This window comes from Desmodus rotundus, chromosome 9 (genome assembly GCF_022682495.2).
Source record: "Desmodus rotundus isolate HL8 chromosome 9, HLdesRot8A.1, whole genome shotgun sequence".
Lineage (NCBI taxonomy): Eukaryota > Metazoa > Chordata > Mammalia > Chiroptera > Phyllostomidae > Desmodus > Desmodus rotundus.
Window position 1 is genome coordinate 62345252 of NC_071395.1, and position 11819 is coordinate 62357070.

At 46.4% G+C, this 11819-nt stretch overlaps 1 pseudogene; it reads left to right on the plus strand.

Annotated features, from left to right (window-relative positions):
- The first annotated feature begins 5212 nt into the window (after positions 1-5212).
- LOC128779305 (cytochrome c oxidase subunit 7B, mitochondrial pseudogene) lies at positions 5213-7180 on the plus strand (annotated as a pseudogene).
- Positions 7181-11819: the final 4639 nt, after the last annotated feature.

Consider the following 11819-nt stretch of genomic DNA (forward strand, 5'->3'; position numbering starts at 1 on the left):
GACCTGAAGTCAGATGTAGGTGGCAAGTTCTGGCCCTTGATTTCTCTGCACCCTGTAGCCTAGGGCCCTAACCCAGCCTGTTAGGCTTGATCGGGATTTTGACAGACCATGCTGACTAATGGCAGAACACCTCTGCTTTTTTATTACAGTGTTAGGTTTCAGGTACCACCTCCCTGGGTGCGTCCAGGAACACAGCTGGAAACACCATTTGAATTTGTAAGGAATTGTTTATAATGTTGAAAAGGTTTAAATTTTAAGAAAGCTGAAATCCTTAGAGAATTTACATTAAAATCAGGGCAAAGTTCCCCTGTGTGTATAAAGAGTGTATCACCTGATCTCATGTTGTTGGAACAATAATAATAAACTTTATTTTGTGGGGTCAGGAAAGGAATAGACTCTTCACGATGCTGGACAGCACTTACAGTTGCTTGGCAGAGTGAAAAAAGCCATGGCATGCAGGGCTCTCCTAGGTTCTCTTGGGTCTGCATCCACGTTCCAGTGGGGCCCTGTGCACCAACTAAGTGCTGAACTTTAATTTAGAAAGTGGAAAGAACCACTGCTCCCTGGGTTGGAGAATTGTTAAGGATTCAATATTTTGTTTTGTTTTGTTTTTAAGACTTTATTTATTTATTTTTAGAGAGGGGAAGGGAGGGAGAAAGGGAGTGAGAAAGAGAAGGGAGAAACATCAATGTGTGGTTGCCTCCCCAACACCCCAACTAGGGACCTGGCCTGCAACCCAGGCATGTGTCCTAGACTGGGAATCGAACCAGTGACCCCTTGGTTCGCTGGCCGGCACCAGCACTCAATCCACTGAGCCACACCAGCCAGGGCTCAATGCTTTTCTTGAAAGCACTTTATAAACTATAAAAATACTCCACATATGTAAAATACAGTTGTTGCTTAATAATAATGCTACAAAATACTTGCTGAGGACTGTTGCACGAAATGTGCCATTCTAGGTATCGGGGATGATGCAGGCATAAGCCATGTTCTCTGCCCTCCTAGAGTCTGGAATAGAATGGAAATTGGCATTTTCTGGTTCTCGGAGCTAACAAAACCCCTCTTTCATATCTCAGTTCTAAGATCCTCAATTTTGAACCTTTAGTTTGCTTCGCTTTTAAACCATCCAGAGAAACAGTAGAAAATGTGTAGAGTGTGTTACGCGTGAAACCAACTGCAAGACAGGACAAAGCGGAAATTATAAATATCAATGCTCTCACCATTGATTTGAACTGCATCAGAGGGGGGAGGCATTGAAATTGCTCAGTTATGAAACAGGCAGCTGACTTGGACACAGACAAAGTGCCTGGAAATTGCATTGCAATTGAGCAGCTTTTTCCTCCAGATTTTCCTTCCAAAACATCTGAAGATTGAAGCTTCCCATTTGCACATAGCAGGAAAAACATGTAAGGCATTTCATTTGTAGAAAAGCATATGCTGAAATTCAAGTTTATTTTGCCATTTTTTCCTTCTGAGTGTTTGGCTTGCCTCATCCCTCACTGCGTTAGTCATTGTTTCTCTCCATAATTGCTCCCCAGCCCCCGCCCTCCCCTCCTCCAGCTGGCGCTGACTGGAGTGGAGCTTCTCAGACCTGGTTGCACCCTGGAATCACCTGAGAGATTTTTTAAATTTTTTAAAAAGATTTTATTTATTTTTTAGAGAGGGAAAGGGAGGGAGGGAAACATCAGTGTGTGGTTGCCTCTCATGTGCCCCCTACTGGGGACCTGGCCCACAATCTAGGCATGTGCCCTGACTGGGAATTGAATCCGCAACAAGTTGAACCTATGACCCTTTGGTTTTCAGGCTGGCACTCAACCACTGAGCCACACCAGTCGGCTTACTTGGGAGTTTATTTAAACTCAAGTGTAGAAGCTCCCAGATGAGTTCTGTCTTGACCTCCCAAGTGCCTTGAAGTTCCCAGGTGGTGACAATGTGCAGGGAAATTGGGTCACTAATCGAGCCTCCCCCACCGAAATGAGAGAGAGGCTCTCCGGCTCCTAACCTTGGCTCACTGAGTGTGGCTCCCACAGGGTGGAGGTGATGCCAGGTTCTGTAGCGTAACATTAGAATAGCAAAATGCCCCTGGTGTTCATTTTATTTAGCAAACACTTGTGAGCATGTACTATGTACACAACAGAGGAGAGATCCCAAGAATGGCCTATGTTCTTGCTAGGGCCAGGGTTGGGGGGTGCATAAGGACAGACATCATAAAGAATGCCTATAATGATGGACGTGATGTTGAGTGGTAAGCACTGTGGGAGAAGAAAAAGCAGAGCCAGGAGTTTGAGAGTTCCAGACTGTGTCAGCCTCCGGTTGCAACTGTTAAAAAGATGATCAGGCTGAGCCTCACTGAGCAAAGCCTGGAGGCTGTGGAGCGAGGTGGCTGTGCTGGAGGAAGAGCAAGACGGTGAAAAAAAAACGTCATCGTGGTGTGGGGGTGGAGGAGAGTTGGTCCCTCTGGGACCCTGTTGCACTCAGAAATGCATCCATGGAGGATGTGGACAGAGGAGAGACATCATCTGACCTAGATTCTAAAAGGTCTGAAAGGGGTCAAGGAGCAAGCAGGGAGACCAGTGAGGAGGCTGCTGCAAAGCCCCAGGAGCGACGCTGAAGTAGCGAGAAGTAAGGAGCCATGTGTGTCTACAGGTTTTGAAGGGAGACTCAGAAGGGTTTGCTGGTGGACTGGATATGAAGTCTAACAGCAGAACAGTCCAGGGTGATTCCAACCAAGGCTTTTAGCCTCAGCAACTAAAAGGATGGAGTGGCCACTGTGTTCCTTAAGGTTACTACCTAATTGTTTTAATCCTCACTGGAGGACATGTTTATTGATTTTAGAGAGAGAGGAAGGAAGAGAGAGAAGGAAACATGGACTCGTTGCCTCCCGTAGGTGTCCCAGCCAGAGGTCAAACCCGCAACCTAGGTATGTGCCCTGACCGGGAAGTGATCCCGCAATCTTTTGGTGCATGGGACAACACTCCAACCAACTTAACCACCCAGCTAGGGCTCTCATTTTAATTTTAATTTATGGAGGTAACTAAGTGAGGACACAGACTAGCCAATGCTAGTGAAAGAAGATTTTTATATTTCCCAAGAGGAGGGGTATACCATGCCATGCAGGACCACAGGGGACACCAGGCTTTGGCCAGGAGGCAAAAGGAGCAAGGGGAAAGTCAGCATCCTTAGTGGGGTTTCCAAGAGAAAGGCAGTACAGGGTAGGGTGGACAGTTCGAGACTGGTTAGTATGAATAATTCCAGTGGGCCACGGGGCACGGGGCTATCCCTAGTTGTCTGGGACCTGGTCAGGGGAAATACTGGTTTGCTATGTGGGAGTTTGAGGTGGGAGGTGGCGAGGGGTGTGGACTATGGATTGGTTGTTTTCCTATGAAAGGCGCACTGGGGAGTGGGGAGCTCTGTGCTCTAAGAATTGGCTGGACGTGGGAGGGGCCGTGTCTCCTCAGTCAGGTAGGCCACAAATGCCCGGGTATCAAGAATAAAGTAGCCCTGGCCGGGTGACTTGGTTGGCTGGAGCGTTGTCCCATACAATGAAAAGTTGCAGGTTTGATCCCTGGTCAGAGCACATACCTAGGTTGCAGGTTTGATCCCCAGTTGGTCGCATGTGGAAGGCAACCCTCTCACATCAATGTTTCTCTCTCCCTTCCTCTATAAAATCAGTAAACATATCCTCCAATGAGGATTTAAAAAGTAGTAATAATTGGCTCTGTGATGCATAAATGCTGAATAGACAAATCCAGGATCTAAGAAAACACAGAATACTTACATACTTGCATACCTGCTGCTAGAAAGATACAGCCTGCACCCTCGGTGGCTTGACCTATAGAAGTTTCTTGCTCATTCACTCCAAGTTCAGTTGGCACAAGGTGAGTGGGGGCTTATCAGGGACTTGACTGACAGGAGCTGTGTCATCTCTAACTTGTACTTTCCGAGGTCACCCTGGGCAGGTGGAGGGTCGGTCAAGTGGTGGGTTTCTGTGCCACAGGTCTGGAAGGAGTGACGTCGTTTCTGCCTGTTCATGTGACCACACGTAACTGCAGGGGCGGGGGGTGGGGGGACATGACCTAGCTGGGTGCCAAGAGGACAAGGAAATGGGTTTGGTGAGCCACATGTCAGTTCCGAGGGGCACAGCTGTGGGTGCACAGGTCTGAGGGAAGAGCAGGCATAGTAAGTCTGAGGTAGATGCACAGCAGACTTCCAAGGGTTGATGGGCAGGTGGATCTGAAATTCAGGAGGAAGGCCTGGACTGGAGATGGAGTTGGCAGCTGTCAGCATCTAGATGGGGCATTCAAAACCATGAGATAGGAGGGCACCAACAGGGTGAGGGTAGATGGAGGGGTTCCCCAACATGAAAAGCTTGTGGATGAGAGGAGGAATCAGCAATGGAGGCAGAGGGAACAACCGATGAGGCCAGAGGCGGGCTAGCGAGCTGCTGTCCCAAAAGCCATGCAGTGGCAGTGCCCTTAGGAGGAAGAAGACTGTGTCAGTGACTGTGGGGCACATCTCTGGGAGGGCACTTCCGACCTTGGTGACAGTGGCTTCCGAGGCATGGTAGGGGTAAAGCAGGGTTAAGGGGGAGGGAGGAGAGAGCAGAGACGTGACAATAGACAGCTTGCAGGTTTTTGCTGCACAGGGAAAGCAAATAAGTAGGAAATCACTGCGAGGGTAAGCGGTCAAAGGGGTTTTGGGTGTATTCTTTTAGGCAAATTATTTTATACCATCATATATAATGAAGTTTCTATTGTGGTAAAATATATACAATATAAAATTTACCACTTTAACCATTTTTTGGTGACAATTCTGTGGTGTTGAGTATATTCATTTTGTTGTACAACTATCATCACCATCTGTCCCCAGAACTTTCTCGTCATCCCAAACAAAATTCTGTCCCCATTAAACACCAACTCCTCCTCTTCTCTCCCCCAGCCCCTGGTAACCTCTAATCTACTTTCTATTTCTATGAAGTTGATGACTCTGGATACATTATATAAATGGCATCGTACAGTATTTGTTCTTTTGTGACTTCAAGCATGTGTCAGAATTTTCTTTTTAGAATTCAATATTCCACTCAACGACACAGCACATTTTGCCATCCGTTTATCCACCAGACAGCAGGGCAGCTTCCACCTTTTGGCTGTTGTGAATAATGTTGCTATGAGTGTGGGCGAACAAATATCACTTTGAGACCCTGCTTTCTCTTTTTGGGTACATACCAGGAAGGGGAATTACTGGATTATATGGTAATTCTATTTTTAACTTTCTGCGAAATCTCCATACTGTTTTTCATAGCAGCAACACCATTTCCCATGCCTGCCAGCAACACAATTTTACCGAAACTTTTATTTAATTGATTGATTGATTTTAAAGTTGTTATTTATTTTTATAGAGGGGAAAGGAGGGAGAAAGAGAGGGAGAGAAACATTAATGTGTGGTTGCCTCTTGCATGCCCCCTACTGGAGACCTGGCCCACAACCCGGGCATGTGCCCTGACTGGGAATCAAACCTACAACTCTTTGGTTCACAAGCCAATGCTCAATCCACTGAGCCACACCAGCTAGGGCCCCCCAATTTTTTTTTAAAGAATAGCCTTCCTAATGAGTGTGAAGTGATATTGTGGTTATGATTTGCATTTCCCTAATTATTAGTAATGCCGAGCATCTTTTCTTGTGCTTATTGTCCATTTGTATATCTTCTTTGGAGAAACACGTATTTGTGTTCTTCACACATTTAAAAAATTACATTGTGGGTCAAAACTTTCGGTCAAGATGAAGGCATAGGTAAACACAGCTCACCTCCTTGCACAACCACATCAAAATTACAACTAAACTGCAGAACAACCAATAATTCAGAAACATCAGAAATCGAGTTGAATGGAAGTCCGACAACTATGGAACTAAAGAAACCCCATCCGCCCAGACTGGTAGGAGACTCAGGGACTCAGAGACAGGGAATGGGCTGGTCCCACACTCACGTATGGTGGATAAAAATTCGGGAGGGATATCTTGGGAGTGATGGGTACCAGACCCACACCAGGCCCCCCAGCACAGGGTTCCAGTGCTAGGAAGATAAGTCCCCACAACTTCTGGCTGTAAAAACCAGCGGGGTTTGAGTCGGTGAAAGGAACTAACTGGATTCCCAAGAAAAGGGCCCACGAACAGACTTACTCAGACTCCCTCTGAGCTCCAGCACTGGAGTAGCACCCATGGCATACAGGGAGGAACTGACGTGTCTGGCATCAGGGCGAGAGCTGGGAGACAGCTTTCTCCCAGACAGAAAAGTGGGCAGAGGCCACTGTTACTTTTCTGAGTCCTTCCTCTACAGAGCCACAGAGCTGATGAACGGGACTGTATCTGAGACTCCTTCGCCCTGGCTCACACAGTTTGCTCCCCCCTGAGGAATCCCTGAGGCTGCACCCCACCCAGCTTACTGGCCCACAAAGGTGTTAACAGGGGCTTTTCCACAGGAATGGCTGGACTCTGCTGAGGCTTCACATCTTCCTAAATCCTCTCAAACAGGCAACAACCACCTTAAAGAGCCTCCAGGCCCCGAACCTCTGGCTCAGTGCCCTGTGCCGGCACTAGCATCTGCCAGCTTTGGGTGACCATCCAGCTTCGCCCAGGAACCTCCAAGCCCAGCACAAGTAGCAGCATAATTGATAAAATATAATTTAAAAGAAAAAGAATAGAGGGTTCTTTGCAAGGTTTCTTTGCGAGGGTAATTGACGCGAAGTTCCAGCAAACTGGCAGCTACAGTTGCTGCAGTTCCTTCTTCAGCTTCACGATGTTTCCGATGGCCAAAACGCACTAATTCGTCTCCCAGTTCGAAACATTCAGCAAATAACAGCAAGGCAGATCAACCAGAAACGGACACCGGATTTCCATGACAAATACGGTAACGCTGTGTTAGCTGGTGGAGCCACTTTCTGTATTGCTACATGGGTATATACAGCAACACAAATTGGAATAGAATGGGACCTGTCCCCTGTTGGCAGAGTTACCCCAAAGGAATGGAGAGATTAGTAATCATCACAGCTGGTGTAATAATTGTCTCAAAATGAACTCACAGTTGATGCCAAGTGAAAGCACTGTGTACCCATTAAAATATGGCATGATTGATAAAATAAAGTGCATTTGAAACCTTAAAAAAAAAGAATAAAAGAATTTTTTTAAATATATTTATTGATTATGCTATTACAGTTGTCCCATTTCTCCCCTCCACTCCATCCTGCACCCCCTCCCTCCCACATTCCCCCCTATAGTTCATGTCCATGGGTCATACTTATAAGTTCTTTGTCTTCTACATTTCCTACACTATTCTTACCCTCCCCCTGTCTATTTTCCACCTATCATCTATGCTACTTATTCTCTGTACCTTTCCCCCCCTCTCCCCCTCCCACTCCCCTATTGACAACCCTCCATGTGATCTCCATCTCTATGGTTCTGTTCCTGTTCTAGTTGTTTGCCTAGTTTGCTCTTGTTTTTGTTTTAGGTGTGGTCGTTAATAACTGTGAGTTTGCTGTCATTTTTACTGTTCCTATTTTTGATCTTTTTCTTAGGTAACTCCCTTTAACATTTCATATAATAAGGGCTTGGTGATGATGAACTTCTTTAACTTGACCTTATCTGAGAAACACTTTATCTTCCCTTCCATTCTAAATGATAGCTTTGCTGGATACAGTAATCTTGGATGTAGGTCCTTGCGTTTAATCTTGGGTAATGTAATGATGATGTGCCTTGGTGTGTTCCTCCTTGAGTCCAGCTTCTTTGGGACTCTCTGAGCTTCCTGGACTTCCTGGAAGTCTATTTCCTTTACCAGATGAGGGAAGTTCTCCTTCATTATTTGTTCAAGTAAGTTTTCCATTTTTTGTTCTTCCTCTTCTCCTTCTGGCACCCCTATAATTCGGATGTTGGAACGTTTCGAGATGTCCTGGAGGTTCCTATGCCTCTCCTCATTTTTCCGAGTTCTTGTTTCTTCATTCTTTTCTGGTTGGATGTTAGTTTCTTCCTTCTGGTCCACACTGTTGATTTGAGTCCCAGTTTCCTTCGCATCACTATTGGTTCCCTGTACATTTTCCTTTGTTTCTATTTGCATAGGCTTCATTTTTTCATCTACTTTTCGAACAGATTCAACCAATTCTGTGAGCATCTTGATAACCAGTGCTTTGAACTGTGCATCCGATAGGTTGGCTATCTCTTCCTCGCTTAGTTGTATTTTTTTCTGGAGCTTTGAAGTGTTCTGTCATTTGGGCCTTTTTTTTTTTTTTTTTTTTTGTCTTGGCGTGTCTGTTACTTTAAGGGGCGGAGCCTTAGGTGTTCACTGGGGCGGGGTTGCGCTGGTCGCTACTCTGTGACGCTGTACGTGGGGGAGGGGCCAAGAGGGAGCAATGGCGCCTGCCTCACTCTCCTCCAGGTTTCAGTCTTTCACTCCGCTACCCACAATCAAACTGGGCCCCTCTGGTGCTGGTTCCCCAGTGGGTGGGCTTGTGCACACTCTAGGCCCCTGTGGGTCTCTCCAACGACCTCTCCCGTGAGGCTGGGAGTCTCTCCTGCTGCTGCCCCAACCCCGATGGGCGCTTTCAATCAGAGGTTTGAGGCTTTATTTCCCGGAGCTGGAGCCCTGGGTTGCGCAGTCTGCTTCGCTCCCCGCCGTTCGCCCAGTTTATCTGTGTGTGAATGTGGGGCCGCGGGGTGCTACCCACTGCTCTGCCTGCCCCTCTCTCCGCCTCTCTGAGTCCGGCCCTCTTGGTTTATCTGCACAAATGTAGGGTTGCAGGGTCTGCTAGTGCCCGGACTGCCTGCCCCACTCGTCCCACACTCCGACAGTCTCAGTCCCGCCACGGCCACGTGAGTCCTCTCCACCCCGGTGCCCGTCTCCACCCCTCCTACCAGTCTGGATGAATGTTTATTTTGTATTTCCTTGGTGTTGGACCCCCTTGCTGTTCGATTTTCTGTCAGTTCTGGTTGTGCGAGGAGGCGCAGTGTGTCTACCTACGCCGCCATCTTGGTTCTCAGAATAAAAGAATTTGAAAAAAGAAAAGGTTTTGTTTTGTTGTTTTAGGTCTTCTTTATATATTTTGGATATTAGCCCCTTATAAGATATATGATTTACACATATTTTCCCCCCATTCTCTGGATTGCCTTTTCACTGTGTTGATAATACAGTGGTCCCCGCCCCCTGTCCACAGGGATACATTCTGAGACCCCCAGTGGATGCCTGAAACCTCAGATGGTACCAAACCCTATATATACTATGTTTTTTCCGATACATGCATACATACCTTTTCACCTAAAGGAGACAATTTACAGCTTCTCCCTGGCATATCCGAATGGCCAGCATCACCACTCCTGCTTTTGGGGGCCGTTATTAAGTGAAATAAGGGTGACAGTACAAGAACTGTGATATTGCCACAGACCATCGGATACCCTAGGGGGCCACTCAGTGACTAACGGGCAGGCATAGGGTGTGGATGTGCCGGGCAAAGGTGATTCACATCTGAGCAGGGTGGTGGGATGGTGTGAGAGTTCATCACGCTCCTCAGAATGGCACACAACTCAAAATTTAGGAATTGTTTATTTTTGGAATTGTTTATTTTCGGACTGAGATTGTCTAAGGTGACTGAAACAACAGAGAAATACCGTGGGTAAGAAAGTACCACTATATCTTTTTTTAACTATTTTTTCCGTTACCATTTAATCCCCTATATTGCCCCTCCCCCCACTATATCTTTTGACGCACAGATCAAATGCAGCCTCCAGGAGTCTGTAAACTCTATCTCAGAGATTCCTCAGGATTCCTCAGGCATCATGAACAACCAAGGTTCATAGCTGGCTTCCCAAGTTTGGAGGACCTGGGACCTCCTAGGACCTCCAAGCAGGAAAGGCTGGTTTGACTGGTTTGACTAGAGAAAGCCTGCTTATCTCCCTTAACTTTTTGTTTTAAAGAGATTTATTTATTTCAGAGATATAGGAAGGGAGGAGGAGAGGGAGAGAAACATCAACTGGCTGTCTCTCACATGCCCCCGACCAAGGACCTGGCCAACAACCAAGGCATGTGCCCTGACTGGGGATCGAACCAGCAACCTTCTGATTCGCAGGCCAATGCTCAACCCACGGAGCCACACCAGCCAGGACTATCTCCCTTAACTCTTGAAGTTGGCATGATGCCCTCGCTACTTGTGAAGAAGCTGAAGCCGCTGGGGATTGTGACTGAAGCAAATACAATACCAGAGGAGCCAGAACTCTGGGCAGGTGAATCATATTCCAGGACACTTCTGTTTCCTCACACATAAACTGGAAATGAACACACGTGTGGCAGTAATTGAAGCCCAGGGAGCTGAGTCATGAAGGATTTGATGGCAGAGAGGAGTTAGAGACCCTCTTGTGGGCCAGGGCTCTTTCAGGCCTCCACCTTTGCATGGACCTCCCTCATTCCCAAAGGGCTTTCATATCATCTATCAACCTTACAGAAATCGTATGTGTAGACATCCCTATCCATAGTTTCCAAATTACCTCAGGGGCCACCAGACTTGGGATTGAAGGCTCTGCTTTCAGATCTCAGCCCTCTGATTGAACAGCTTAGCCAACAACAGGTCAGGCACTTGCAATGCTAGTAACCTCTATTAGCAAATGTGTATGAGAATGGCAAGCTCACAGCTTACAAAAGCCTTGCTTAGCCCAGAGCCTGCCACATAATAGGTGTTCAGGAAACATGGATTGAATCTGAGGACGGGTGTGAGAACCAAACAGGAAAAATGACTTACAATGGCCCTGACATTTGAGAAGAGCTGTGAGCAAGCCATCTATGGGCCGGCTTCTCTACATCTGTTAAGTACCTTATTTCATTTTCATAGCAACCGCACTATCCCACTTTTAGGGTATAGAAACAGAACCAGAGAGGTTAACAAATTTACCCAGCTCACACAGTTGTGAACTTCAAATTTGAACAGCCTAATTTCCAAGGTCCCACTCCCACCCAAATTTTTATTAAAATGATACAGAAAAGTTGAAAGAATATTTTTAAAAATATATTTTATTTATTTTCAGATAGAGGGAAAGGGAGGGAGACAAACATCGGTGTGCAAGAGAAACATTGACTGTCTGACTCTTGCAGACTCTCAGCTGCACCGCAGGCATCTACCCTGACTGGGAATTGAACCAGTGACCTTTCTGTCTACAGGCTGGTGCTCAATCCACTGAACCACACCAGCCAGGACAAGAGAATATTTGTATATGAACACTTCTTCCAAGTTAAACAACTGTTAACATATTGCTACATTTACTTAGTTGCCTTCTCTAATGTATATATACTATTTTGAACTACTTGAAAGTAATATACAGATATCATGTACTTTTACCCCTGTTATGGACTGAATGTTTGTGATCCCTCCAAATTCATATGTTGAAGCTCTAAGCCCCAATGTGATGGTATTTGGAGATACAGATGGGTTTTGGGAGGGTATTAGGGTCACATGAGGTCATGGGGTGGTGTCCTCATAATGGGATCAGTACCCTTATAAGGAGAGATGCCAGAGAGTTCTGTCTCTCCCCATCTCTCTTCTCTCTCTCCCCCTTCGCACACTCACCGAGAAGGCGGCAGTCTGCAAGCCAAGAAGGGGGCTCCCATCAGAACGCAACTACACTAAGCATGCCCATCATGATCTCCCAGCCTCCAGAACAGAGAAAATTTCTGTTGGTGTGTGGTATTTTGTTATGTAAGCCTGAGAAGACTAAGACAACTTCTAACACCACAGCATTCTCCTACATCATCACACCAGGAAAAATAGGAATTACTCCGTAATATCCAATATC